This window comes from Falco peregrinus, chromosome 4 (assembly GCF_023634155.1).
Source record: "Falco peregrinus isolate bFalPer1 chromosome 4, bFalPer1.pri, whole genome shotgun sequence".
In the NCBI taxonomy this organism is placed as follows: Eukaryota; Metazoa; Chordata; class Aves; order Falconiformes; family Falconidae; genus Falco; species Falco peregrinus.
Genome location: NC_073724.1, coordinates 93073731 through 93085844, shown reverse-complemented (window position 1 = coordinate 93085844; position 12114 = coordinate 93073731). Strand labels below are relative to the sequence as shown.

Genomic DNA, 12114 nt, shown 5'->3' with positions numbered 1-12114 from the left:
CTCAAGGGAACCATTCTTAAAATATAAGGACTGCTCTTTCATATTGCATAGGAGTGCCAGCAAGTCAGTCTTACTGTGCTCACCATCACACAAACATGCAAGAAAATTCTTGTTCCATAAAGTTTACAACCTAATTTTATGTGAGAAATCTGGCACTGGTGCAGGCAGAAGCTAGAAGCAAACAGAACTGCAGAGCATAGAGGTGAAACACAAGGACCAGGTACAGCAAAGATCAGGTACGTCTTTAGGAATCACAAATGAGGTATTTCAACAATTACATTGCTAGGCTTGTTGAACGAAGACACAGCAGACGTGTTATTTGAAAGCTTTTTAAACTGGTCTCTGTGCCAAGTGGCTGGAGAGAATGATTTCTAAGAAAAGACTAGCAGCACGGCTTTGCTCGGTAAAAGCCCATTACACCGATAGCTGTACGCATCTGACAGGAATAATCACCACCCGGCCCACAAACTTGACAAGGCTCCAGACAGAATTAGACAGGGACAGTGATACCACCACCCCTCATGATTTCACTTGATATGCCGTAAATTACAGCAAGACAAACCTTACGGCTCAAGACAGGGCGGGCTGCTGGCAGAGGGCGGTGCAGAGCCCAGCCTGCCCCCTGGGGGGCGCTCTGTAACTGCCCCTGCCTACCGACAGCAGCATCGCGCCAGGGACGTCGCTCCTTCCCTGGGCTGTTACTGATCATGAATCAGTTAATCGAAACAAAGAATCAAAGTGGTCCAAAGAAGAAAAAGCAGGTTTTGGTTACAAAAAAAATAATAATAAAAAAATTGTGATAGATGCCTTGGCCTCTAACGTTAACTGCTCAAGGAATACAGCAGAAGTTACACTGTGTTGCTGTAAGCTGCTCCGAAAAGGAGGGGGGAAATGCTCTGTGAGGCACAGCCGTGACTGTGCTGGATGATCTAACAGTTCCTTTCCACTTCGAGCTTTCCTAGCTGTGTATTTTTCAAATGGCTTTTACAAATACTTCTTTCGGAGAGACAGTCACACACTGACAGGTGAAATTCAAATAATCCTAATCTCAGTCTAATGAGTGACACACTGCAGAAAGGAAACGAAGGTATGGAAGGGAGAATAAATCCTCGGGAAGAAAAAAAAAAAAAGCCTGCGTGGGAGAGTACTTTTGAGACAGTGGCCTTACATCTTCATTTGCACATCAGCCCGACTGAGGGAAAAGCGACATGGTTCACGAGACAGGGCACTGGCAGGAGGTAGGGGAGACGGAACTTCTGTCCCTATCCCTGCCATCACCAGACACACAATATCAAACCGCAGCATTAATCTGCTCCCCTCTTCCCCATCCCATCTCTCCTGCTCTGTATTTATAGCACAGATTTGTCAGGACAGGGTCTCCTAACCTAGCCTGCGGACGGAGCGCAGCACCAGAGCCCTCGGCTGTTTCAGTAACACCGATCGTTTGTCAGACCAAACCCTCCTGCCCTCTCACCCATCCCTCCGCGTTATCTTGGCTCGCTTGGGAAAAGGCTCGGGCATGCAGCGCAGGCAACACCCAGGCTGGATGGAACTGGAGTACTTGAAACGGGACCAAAACTAACTTCCAGCCGGTGAGATCAGGTACCTCTGGAAGCCTAGCCTGCGGCTACTTCACCCTCCGCAAGCCTCTGCCACCACCACTCTGCAGCCGGAGCCTCCCACCTCACGCACAGCTACTTCAGCCGCCATACAGCCCTGCCTTCCAACGGAGCTCCTGTTAAAGGGCCTCCATGAAGCCTCCCGGAGTGTTTGCACCTTTGCTAGCTCAATTCTAATAGCAGCTTTGAATGAGAGAACTGCTGGTCCCGTTCTGGTGTGGTGTTGCCCCTCTCCTCCTCCTTCCCCACAGGTTTCTTCCTCTCCTTTCCTTCCGTTTTCCATCCGTTTGCCTCGCCCCAGTTTTGGACAGCCCTTACGCTGACCTCTACACTTGGTTCAGACTTCTCCCCTCTCCTCTCAGCCTTCCCTAAGCCAACTTCTGTCTAGATTTCTTCTCATTTTTAGGTCTTCTTCAAAACTCTTCACATCTTTTCCCCCTGCCCCCACTCTATTATTTTTTCCACTTTTCATACTTACATAAAATTAGTACTTTTCAAGGCAGACAGTACATCTTAAGCGGTTTCAACACTATTTAGATCTTCTACCTCAAGTTCATCAACTTAATGAGATGAAAAATGATCGAACAGAGAAGGCTATCAGACTTTGAATAATTTGCTTTTTTAATTTATTGCTCTCATGGACAAGCATGGACTAAGGCTCTATTGTGTGACATGCCGCAGAAGCACAGCAACATAAAAAGATGATTTCTTCTTCCAAGAGACAGCATAATGGGCCGACTGGAAGTGGAAGACTTCCTCTCCAAAGGGAATTAGAAATGACGGTTGAGGAGGGGATAAGCCATAAAGCGCCTCGGAGATGCAAATCAATAGGTTTGTGTGTAACACAAATGATACTGAAACATTTCAAGTCCCTGCTCTGCAACAGATCTCCTGTGTGATCTTGGTCACATCACTTAGTTTTCCTGTGCCACAGCTCTCCATTGGAAATAGTACCTCACTATCTGGTACAGGAACTACAAGAATAAATCTACCATGAACTTCAAGACTAACAGGCACCACAGTGTCAGAACCTGTGTAAGAACCAAACATAAAATTTACAGTTTTATTTACAATAGGGTTTTTTTGCAAATAAAGAAAAAAAGAACAGGTTATATATACTGACTACTAGAGTCACATACGTTAACCTATTCATATGATGTCCCTATTTCTCTACATCATTAATATCATAAAGTATTTTGTGATCATTTTGGTTTTACAAACAACAACAACAAAAAAAAACCCCAAAACAACAACAAACCACAAGCCAAGTGGATTTACAACTCCCATTACTTTTTGCGGCAATATCCAGGGTCACAGAACAAACATTTCACAAACCAGCCATCTCTTCTGAGTGCTGTCACTTGCTAATTTAGCACAGCTAACCAGTTACCAGCTTCATCAGCTGCAACAGTATAGCGCTCAGCAGCTACTCCCCCTTCATGTAGGAGGATGAGAGGCAAATGAGCCCTGCAGTTAAGAAAGGGCCATCAGGAATTAATCAGCTATTCCATGACCAAGCACTGAGCTTAATGAGAATGCGGACTCACAGCACTTGAAACCTCTGCACTCTGGAGCCTCATTCTCACGAAGAGCGCCATGCATGGATCCTGTATTTCACCCCAGCCACGGGTACCCTCAGGCCCTTTGCAAATCCCCCTCCCCTGCTCCAGCCTCCTTCAGGAATCGGGAAGAGGCCTGTCCTCGCTCACCTCTCCTCTGAGCACAGCCCTGCTCCCTCCTCTCCCCCCAGGCCCCCCAGCTCCAGGTGAAGCTGGATCCAGCCATGGCACAGGTCCCCCATGACTTGGGGCACACATGAGCTCGAGGCAGGAGAAGGGCTTGGAAAAGGAGTAAGCTGGGGGTCAGGCTGAGGACTGCCCCTCTCGGAGGCAGCCTTCCCCCGGACCCCAAGCACTGCCCCAAGCAGCAGCACCCTACCCCAGCTACCCCAACGGATCCAGCAAGTAGCTGAGGTCTGGAGTGATGCTGTCTGGAAAATAAAGTTATTTATTGGAATTTAAAGCAAGCAAAATGTTGCCAGAATGTAAAGGGGGAAAAAAATCCCAGATGAAAACCAGTTTCCTTAATAGCTGCCCATTAGTAAACATTTTTCAGCTGTATTTGCAAACTGAAATTTGCACAATTCTCGTTATGCATGAGAGGCTGACAGTAAAATAGGCTAGAGACGGAAAAGCCTGAAAGTCCCCAAATCCTCCCTACATTCCACTTGAGGGACACCAAGCAGCACAGACAGCAAAAAGAAACGTGTATCTGCAACATTTCAACAAATTTAAGGTATTTTATCTGTATGGCAGGAAAGAGATTAATTATTTTCAACCAGTATTTGCTTATTGCAATGGGATTAGGCAGCTATTGAAGTGTTACCACCTGCTGGGAATTTCAGAACTTCCCAAATAATCCTCCTCCTTTGACATTAAAGAGGGAGCACCTTAGGTGTGCATCACATTTTATCAAAATCTAATCACTGCTGACCAGTCTGAGTGGTCGGGGCCAAAAATATGCCACTTCTCAGAAGACACCGAGTTTAGCAAAGAAAGTATATGTATGATGTCTGCCACAGCAGGGGGCTAGAGCTGACATCCTCAAAGGCATCTTTCATTCTTATTTACACATCAGACAATTTTACATTGTTATCAGATAATGGCTTTATTAAAATTATGCATCTAAATTCACTGGGCTGAAACTGACAGCACCAGACTCTCTGTGTGCAAGAAAAAAACCCAATAATTAGATGGTAAAGCCTATTTTCATCAACATTTGGGGTCATATCTCACAAAATGCTAGGATTTCTCAGCTCCTTTTGATATCGACTCAGCAATTCAAGAGCTAGCTGGCCGGCAACATCTGTCCTTTGAAACCTAAGGGCTACAGCAGACTGAATAGATGGATGAGATTTACTTTGGAAAATGTACAGTGAAAATAAGTTTATTAAGCACAAGGAGATTTGAGAAGGTGTCCAAGCAATAATAAATAATAAATGCAAAGAATTAAATACAATAGACCATCCCTTACAGCATAAAGGATGTAATGCAGTCATCCATTCTTCCCCTTTAGCTTTTTTCTTAAAATAGATGGGTATTGTTCACCGTTTCTAAGATAAACTCCACTAAAAGGGGAATTCTAAAGATCGTAGTACGGGGAGTATGTATTGCACAGCTGAAATAATTGGAAATACGCTGGAGAAGCAGGTCCGAAATACCATGAAGTACCAGCACTGCAAAGAGAACGGAGAAGCAGTCTCCTACGCTTCAACACTGGTTTCGTCGGATACCCACACGGCTTGATCCGGTCTAGCGCCCAACGTAAAGCAGAAGTCACTAACCGTGCTGTGAAACACTAAGGGTAACCCCACTTGTCGCCGACCCGGAGTGACACCCGCACTCGGGTGCTCCAGGTCCCGGCGCTGCCCGCGCCCCGGCGGTGCCACAGCGGCGGCGCTCCCCGGCGGGACGGTCCCTGCCCCACGGCGAGGGGCGGCCGCCGCCAGAGCCCCGGCCGGGGACAGGCACCAAACCAGACGCCACACGGGTGTTTTTAAGAGCCCCGGTAACCCGGCGTTACGGCAAACACCGCGCGGTGCTGCCAGCCCCCCTCGCAGGCGACCTACGGGCCGCCCCCCGCCTGCGCCGGCCGCGCTCCGCGCCGCTACACGCCGCCCAGCCCGCTGCCAGCCCGCGGCTGCCGCACGGCTCCGGCCCCTCGTCACCCGCGGCGACGCGGCGACCGCCGCCGCCGGGTGACCCACCCACGCCCCGCGGACGGCGCCCAGCCAGGCCCGGGACCCCCCGGCCCCCGCCCCGCCGCCCAGGGAGCTGCGTCCGGCCCGCGGGCAGGGGCTCGGCTCCCGCCCCGCGCTCACCTCCGCGCCGCTGCCCGCGGCTCTGCGCGGGAGGAGCGGCCGCCGCACCGGCGCCACCGGCGGGACGGGCGCGCAGGGACGGGGCCGAAGCGGGATCCTTCCCGCGGAGGAAATGCCGCCGGGGCTGCCCTGCGGACGGGCGGGCGCTCACTCACCTCCGGCGGCGGCGGCGGGAGCGCCCGGCCCGGCCAGCGGCGGGGGGAGGGTTAAATGGCGGCGCGGCGCGGCGCGGCTGTCAGGGCGGCTGTCAGCGGGGCGCGGGGCGGCGGCGGGCGCCGTACGAGGGGAGTCCGCGCCCCTGGCGGCGAGGCGCGGCGCGGCGAGGCGCTGCCCTGCCCGGTCCGGCCCGCCGGGGCCGCGCCGCCCGCACACGCCCTCCCGCCCGCCGCCGGGGTGAGGCGGCCCCGCGGGCGAGGGGCCGCCGGGGGGGAGGGGGCCACGAGCCGCCCGCCGCGGGGCGGGGGGATGGGGGGTGCGCCGGGACCCGGCGGCGTGTGCGCCCGGGGCCGGCCGGTGCCGGGGCGGGCTGTGCCGTGCCCCGGCCGCCAGCGGCGCGCAGTGCGGTGCGGTGCGGTTTGCGTGGCCCCGGGGGTAACGACCGCGGCCTTCCCGCCGGCCACGAAGAGCCCGAGGGCCGCGGTGCGAGCCGCGGGGGGCCGGCGGGCCCTCAGACCTGCCCGCGCCGCTGTTTCGCCACAGGTGCGTGGCCCCCACCTCCTGCCTGGCTCCGGAGGTGCCTTCCCGCCAGCGGCGAGCGCGCACCCCGGAACGGGCCGCCTCCGCGGGCGCTGGGGAGGGCATCCAGGCATCCGTGCGCAAGCCCGCACCTCGGCGCCGGGTGCGGGTGTCCGCTGGTTCCGCTGCCATCTCCTGAAGGGAGCAGCGGGCAGGCAGGAGGCCGCTCTGCAGAGCCGGCAGTGAAGACGGGCACCAAACGATCTCACCAACGGTGAGGAGCGGTGCCGGCTCCTTAACGTGCCCGTCTGCAGCCGAAGGTCCTGTTTGTGCGGGTGTTTGTCATGTCCAGTGTTCATGGATAGTGTTCAGGGACTGTTGTGACAGGATGAAACTATCCTCTCACCAGAGGCTTCTTCAAAAAAAGAAACAACTTCCCATCTGTTTTTGTGCAACAGACTCATCCATTTGTCTCAAACCACAGTTAAATTTGTTTCCCGGACATGGAATTTGTGATTTAAATACAGACTGATGGATGCCCACACACCTGCAGAGCTACAAAAGGATTGCAAGGGGCGTTTAAATCAGCCAGTGTTACGTGTAACAAATCTTCCTGCTTTCCCTAATTCATCTGCAACAAGCATAAGGCATGACATAAAGGCCTGAAAGAAGTAATTGTCAACTTTTGGTGTCCAAAACTAAAAACAAGCCAAAATGTTGCTCCCAGTGAACTTACATCATCGATACGACCAAGAAAATACAACTTCCACACGACACAAGCATCCCTGCCCCATGTGACCCTGAGCCTGAGGAGACAGTTAGGGTTGCCACCTGCCCAAGCCCCCTGTTGTCCCCGGCCTGCCTTCCCGCTGTCACTCGGCTCTGATCAACCTGCACTAAAACCCTTTTCCATATGCTAGCTGGGGTCTGCGGTGGTTAACACTTTACAGGCACACTGCCATCTGGAGTACCATCAAAAATCTTCGGGAAAGCAAGATAAACACTTGCTGAGGAACTGGGGCTCTATTCTGGACAGCAAAAAGTGAAGTATTCATGTATCATAAAGATTTTCTAGGCTGTTTGTGAACATTTTAATTTGAACAATCCAAATTCCTAATACTCTTCTGTTTTGTTTCAGTCAAGGTGTGTGCGTTTTTTTTTAACTTGGCTGACTTTTTGCTGTCTGTAAGATTTTGTTTGAGGTTTCAGAGAAGCGATACACACGTGCGTGTGTCCAGTCTAATAAGTGAAGGTCACTGCATTTTGCCATCAGACACTTGCAGCTACATGGTCTGTCCCATGTCTCGTGGTGATGTGGCTCAACCCTTTCTCTGCATGCTGAGGAGCTTCCTGTGCCCGGTCCTGGCCTGTGTGACACGTCTGGCAGCCAGCATTCAGCTCCAGCTCCAGCATTCAGCTCCAGTGCTGCTGTGGGGGTGCTGAGGCACAGAGGTGCACGGTCATGCCAGGAGCTCCTTTCACATTGATCACATAAGTTACCAGCTGACAGAAGTGGGTACGCCGTGGTACTGGGTTCATTCAAACAGATGATAAGTCACGTGGTAAATAAGGAAAATAATACTGTAAGGAGATTACAGATGATGGGGAATTTCAGAGGAGAGGAAGTGTGTGATGAATGGCTCCCTGCTCCAAAACGTCTGCTGAAGTCCCACAGCTGAAACTCCAGTCTTGCTTGCTACCTACATTTAACGTCTGAAAAATCTTACATCGGTGAGTGCATTGCCAGGCTTTTTTCCTCTATGAACAAAACTTTTTAAGGATTTAATCACTAAGAAAAAAATATCATTCCTCAGTTGTAGTGCAGAGGAGAAAGTAAAGAAATCCGCACAGCAGGAAAGAGCCTGGAACATGTGGCAGGGTGTTTTACTCGTACTGCAGTATTTTGCACTTATTATAGTGTCTTTGATCCAATGGCCTTAGAGTATTTTATGAGCTATGAGTGATCCTTGGTCTTTTTGTTTCCCACTCCTGATGAAAAACACTTTGTCTTAATTTTTCTGCCAGAGTAAACTGATTTGCTGAGATTATGCTTAAATTGTAAAGCCAGAAACAAAGCAAAGACTGCAGCTCGGGTCCCTGTGCTTCCCCCCCATGCCTTCTCTTAGACCCATTTTTGGGTCTTTGCCTTTGCGTTAACATGTCCAAAAGGGGACAGAGTCCAAAAACTAGTGATTAAAACCCACAAGTCACCCATATCGTTACGTGATAGAATTGACAAAGACCCCAGATAACAGGAGGATGAGCATGGGATAAATACACAGGCTACTTTATTAAACCCTTTGAAGCACACTGGATTATGTTTGCACATAACACACCTGCTGTGATGCTAGGGACTAAGATCTGTCTTTGTTAACGTGCCATCCAAATTTCATCAGGAACATATTTTTCATTAAAATACTTCAGCGGAGCTCTTCTCTGAGGCATCTGGCTAGCGGCGGATAAAATGCTGGGTTCCTTGCCATTAAAGTTGGTCTCCCTGGAGAGTGAGAAACTAATAACAGAAGGGACAGGAGGAAGAGGGAGCAGATGAATACTCATTTAGCCCACGATCGTAACATTGAGAACAAAATTAATTTAGGCACTGAAGGATACAAAGAGAGAGTGAACTTTAATTGCTGATCTGCAGCACCAGCCGCCAGTGCGATAAACAAGTAGGGAGTGCGCAGATGGAGCCACTTGGGTGCAGGCCCCAGCTAGCTGCTCTGCTGAGGTGGCCTGTGTGGCTGAAACGTTAGAAGCAGCCATGACAGGAAAGTCAGGCAGGGAAAAGCATCCTGGCCTGGAAAAACGGGATTACCTGTTTTCCAGCTGCTGGCAGCTGTGCAGAAAACACTTGCATGTGTCGTGATAGGCAGTGTCAGAGGCTATGGACCCCCTGCTTGGCCAGGCCAGAGCAGCCACATTGACTCCAGCCACGACCTGAAACCAATCTGCCTGATTTTACCCAAGCCAAATTAAGGTTATTTGTATAAAGGGCACCACTACCAGATCGGCTGTGTTGGTGGTTTTCAGTGGGCATAAGGTGGCGTGTTGGTGTGTGGCTCCCTCCCCATTGCCAGCGCAGTTGGGTTGGGAAGAAAATGTCTTTTTTTTTCCCTTGGCATAAACCCAGGATCGTGTAGTTGCACATATTGTGTACAGACCACCAGGTGTGAAAACAGAACGGTTGGCTACCAAATTCCCTCTCTGCTCTGTGTAGTGGGGAGAGATGCAACACTGTGTGCGATTTCTATCTGTGCAAAATATGCTAAAAGTCTCCTCTTGCTGATATTAAAATGACCTCAAGCTCCCTAAAGGGAGCAGTAATAATATGCTGAATCGGAAAGAGAAACGTGCAAGCCAAAGAAGTCTCTATTTGCCCTCATCCACACTGGCAAAGAAGAATGAACAGTGAAACCCCCAGAGCAGTGCTGGCTGCAATACAAGCTAGTCATCTGTTATGGATGAACAAGGTAAGTGCCAAAATAGTAATATAAATATTTGGTGGTTTAGGGGGGAACTTTAGAAAGCTGGAAACAGGAAGAAACTTAAACATGTCCTTTTGGAAATGATACCTCTGCATTGTTTAAGAAATTTTCTCAAGCTATCAAAAGAAAAAAAGGTGCTGAAAAAACTACGGTCTTGACTGGAGAACTGAAAAGAATACTAACAATTTAACTACAGAAGGCATGTAAATGAACAATAATAACTAGAAAAAAGGTAAAATTGTCAGGAATTGATAGAAATCAGAAGCATAAAACTGGTAAAGAACTTAAAAGAAGATGAGATCCGCAGCCAGTAGTGTCAAACAATAAAGATTTGTCTGATTTTAATATAAATTTGAAACCAAAGAATGGCAGCTCTTCTACTCATCTACTGCTATGTGAAAAATTTGCCTTGTCAATTGGAATGCAAAAGAAATACAGACGTTCAATAAATACTTCTGGTCTGGTCTGGGGTGGAAAACCCATGACAGAGCCATATTCCAGGCTGGTAACAAAATACTTTCTGTTCCAATGCAAGCTTCAGAATGTAAAATAAGAGCAGCTCCAGTTAAACAACTTAAAGTCAGCAGCTCTGGATAAACCTGCATCTGACAATTCGTAATATTATTTTTCCAATCAGTTAGTTTGGAAATGCTGTGGAGGTTTCAGACCACTGGATGAATACTCCTGTATGGGATTTTGTTGGTTTGTGAAGTGAGAGCAGCCCCAGCTGAAACAGACCCATCAGCCTTACCCTGATTCCAGGCACAGGGATGGAAAAGCTGATAATAAAAAGGGAGAGTACCATCACCAATGCCATTTGACAAAGGTTGGTGGAAAATGTGTTTTAGATAATGTCACAAGTTTAGTGAGTAAAGGTAGCAATGCTATAATGTAATAATACTTCACATTTCCATAGAACATTTGGTTTGGTAACCCCTGACATTTCCACCAAGGACACTTCTGCAAAATCAGCGCAGCATGCATCAAAAGGATTAAATGTTAACTAATTGGTCTCAAAATGTCCTTTTAACATGTCATCTTCATGCAAGATGTATTTACCTAAAGATTTAAGTATGGATTAGGCTTTAGCAATTTAAAACTTTTATCAGAGACCTAGAAGAAGATGTAACATCATCACCGCTCAAGTTTTCAGATAACACACCAATTGGGAGAATGGTAAGTCCTGAAGACAGGTCACTACTGCTGAGCAATCTCCAAGCAAGCTGGGCTTTAACAAACGTAGCTCCCACAACGTCACATACCTAGGAACAAAGACTGCAGGACATGCTTTATGGGATGTGCCGCTCCCTCCTGGATCCTCATTACTTTACAAAGATCTGAAGATCATACTGAGTTGTTAGCTAATCTTGAGCCCTCACTGTCGTATTAGTTCATGCTGCTGCCCACAGGTTTTGAGCAGAGAAAGATGTCACCTTACTTTTACAAGTGTTTTGCCTGAAAGTATTATGACCAAGCGCAAGAAATATGACCTGGATGAAATTGCTGTAAGGAAACACAAAACTTATAGGAAAATGGGGGAATGAGTAGTTAGTATTGATATCTTATAAAAATAAAGAGATGATTGAAATTCTTCAGTCACTAGGAGAAATAACCATACAACCATAGCACAAAGGACAACTCTGGAGGAAGCAAATCTGCAGGAAAGCATCTGCAAGCTGCCGAGGGAGCTGCAGAACAAGCTTAATCAGATGAAGCCCTGAGCCCTTCCATCTGCGCTGTTGGTTGTTACCCCAGTGTGGTTCAGGCTCACAGTTTCTATACTGTGCTTAGGAAAAGCCTAGCTTTGGACACCCACCAGGAAACCAGGCTGCAGTGTGCTTAGCCTAGTGCAGTTTCACAGGAGACCACCCTCAAATCCCACTTTACCTTTTTCTTTGGTTACCCACCGGAATGAGAGTCCAGCAGAAGTCTGACATCTAACCCACATTCACACCTGAGCTATAGGGATGGGGAGCGAACTGAGCATGAACATAAGTGCAAGCACACGTCTGGTAGCGTGGGCATACAGTCTGTATGTGATGGCTGGGAGTATAAAAAATGGGGAAACAAATTACCTCTGCAATTAGTATTTTTGCAGTAGTTTTTCTTGGTCCAGCGCTGCTGTTGACAATTTAAGGTGGTTATTAGGTGACCAGGGAAAACCTTGGGAAGAGCAGAAAATAGGACAATGCGGTGGGCACAAGGAATCCGATGATTAATCTGTTTAAGAAACAGTTAACTTCCAGGACACCTGGCATGAAGGGAACTCAGCCTTAAGGCTGAGGACTCATTAAATATAAGGTCCAGCGGCTAGAACCTGAAGCTAAACAAACTCTGATTATGCACGCTGAAAATATTTTTACAACAGGTAGTGGTCATTGGAATAATTTGCCAAGAGCTGTGGTGGGATTTCCCAGAAGTTGCAATCTCTTGTTGTTCCTAAAAGAGGAGT

General features: G+C 48.8%; 1 protein-coding gene across 3 annotated transcripts in view; it reads right to left on the bottom strand.

The window, feature by feature from the left end:
- THSD1 (thrombospondin type 1 domain containing 1) overlaps positions 1-5851 on the bottom strand; it is a 30679-nt gene extending 24828 nt beyond the window's left edge. For 2 of the 3 annotated variants that reach the window (XM_055802749.1, XM_055802751.1), the window contains exon 1: positions 5500-5851. The gene's annotated coding sequence lies outside the window, so the exon portion shown is untranslated. The remainder of the gene's footprint in view (positions 1-5499) is intronic. The other variant, XM_055802750.1, reaches the window with a different exon arrangement.
- Between the last annotated feature and the right edge of the window lie 6263 nt (positions 5852-12114).